Source organism: Glycine max, assembly GCF_000004515.6.
Source record: "Glycine max cultivar Williams 82 chromosome 3 unlocalized genomic scaffold, Glycine_max_v4.0 Gm03_scaffold_27, whole genome shotgun sequence".
Lineage (NCBI taxonomy): Eukaryota > Viridiplantae > Streptophyta > Magnoliopsida > Fabales > Fabaceae > Glycine > Glycine max.
This window is the reverse complement of record NW_024464658.1, coordinates 48,366-50,553: the sequence shown is the minus strand read 5'-3', so window position 1 is coordinate 50,553 and position 2,188 is coordinate 48,366.

The window sequence follows — 2,188 nt, the reverse complement described above, 5'->3', positions numbered from 1 at the left end:
TATTAGTTTTATGAAAAATTATATTTAAATTTTATTCAAATGATATAAAAAAGAAATACGTGCATTTATAATTTATACTATTTTTTATTTTAAAATTTGGAAGATTCTTGGGTCTCACAAACATAGTAATAATTAAATAGACAATAATCTTAGTCTTACAATAAAAAATAAAAAAGAAGAACAAACTCATTAAATATAATGATGCCCAAAAGTCTTTAAATTTTATAATAAGTATATTCTTAATAATAATTATTTTTAATACTTAAATATATAGATAGATAAATGAGACTTATAATAATATAAAAACATAGTTAACCAAAATAATAACAATTGATAAAAAAAAGTTCATATAAATGTCATTATTATTATATCTATTAATTAATATACACATCTGTTTGGGTTAGATTATAATTGGTAATAACAAATGTTATTAAAAAGATATTATATTAAAAATTTTAGTATAAAATCAATCATAATATATTTTATTATTATTTTTAATTAATATATATTTGAGCAAGCAGGGACCTCAGCCCCCTCCCCCTAAATCCGTCACTTGACAGGAAGCTCCTTAACTTAATAAGGATTTAAGGTTGTTATTTCTTACTTTTCATTACATTCTGAAATACAATTTATATTCCATAAGTCATTTTCAAAATACAATAAAAAATAAAAAAAATAATAGTGGGAGTGCAAGTAATACACCACTTGTTAAACATCATTCCATGATGGAACTAACTTATTGTAATATTTAATATTTAATTACTTCGGAATACAAATTGCATTTCAAAAAGTTATTTCTGAAATACAATAAAAAGTACAAGAAACAACAGCGGAAAGTATTGCAAGTAATACATTCCACTTGATAAATTCAATGTGATGTAGGTAAGCTATTGTAAAATTTAATATTTAATATTTTTTTTATTCCCTAAAGTGATTTATGAATTGTGTAATATTAATTAAGTGGATAATGATAAATGAATTATTTTATGATGGGGTATTGATTAAATTAATTTTTAAATAATTAAATACTTTAATTTTTATGTATTAAAGTTTTGTAATTATATATAAGCGTGTATTCTGTAATTTTTTTCATTAAGTTTTGGAACCTTTTACCTTTTTTTTTTTCCATCTAGTGGAAACCTTGTTGCATTATTAAGTATGGGAAAAAATGATTATACTCTTTATTTTATTTAGTTTGTTCAATTCATATACGTATATTATCATGATGATCAGTTTTTTCTTACTCTTTATTTTATTGTAGCGTGTATGACCAACTGAACGTGGCATAGAGGCATATATTAGTAAGCAGCTCTCATTCATGGACCCCATCATGCATGGAATTTCTAGCAATTATTAACATTGCTTTTGAAGTTGATTTTTCAACTATTAAATTAATCAAACATGTGTTTTTGCCGTGCTTTCCGTTATAGGATGATGTGGAAGGTTCAGTCAAGATAAGTTCTTTTTTTTTTTTTTTTAAAATGAATAGTCAAGAAAGTTATTATATACAATATTCAAATAATATATTTGTAAAAAATAATGGGTCTTAACTATTTTTTTTATAAGAAAAAGCATGTTCTAGAAGTTTACTTTTCAGCTCAGCTGTACAAAGTTTACCTTGGACATATATTCAACTCAGTGGCTGACCATTTTGCTTAGCAAGGTTTATCAAGGGATTTTTTCCCTTTGCACATATTGCAACAAGAATCTACGTACTAAATAAAGAATTTTTTAAATTTATTTCAATAATTTTTGGTAAAAATTATCAAAATATAGATACATTTATTTTTGATATATTATTTCAACATCTTTTTCATTATTAAGTGATATATTTTCGTGATGATTAAATCAAATAAAGAATGTGAGTAAAATAAATCAAATAAAAAATGAGTCAATATATAATTTGGTGGGTTAATCATTCATACTAACCACTACGGGCGTTATACAATGGTCTGAGCCTGATCGACAAATCCAAAACTTGATATAAAATATGGATTAACTTAAAATAAATTTAAGGTCCAAATTAATATATTGGGTCGATTCGATCCAATCTAAACAGTTAATAATCTAATGTGCTAACTCGTAGTAGGTAGGGTCAAATCTGTTGACCAGAAAATTCAAAAATGAAAAAAAATAAATGCGACCTCATAATTTATTCTCTTATGTGATAAAATCATATAGTTTTGAT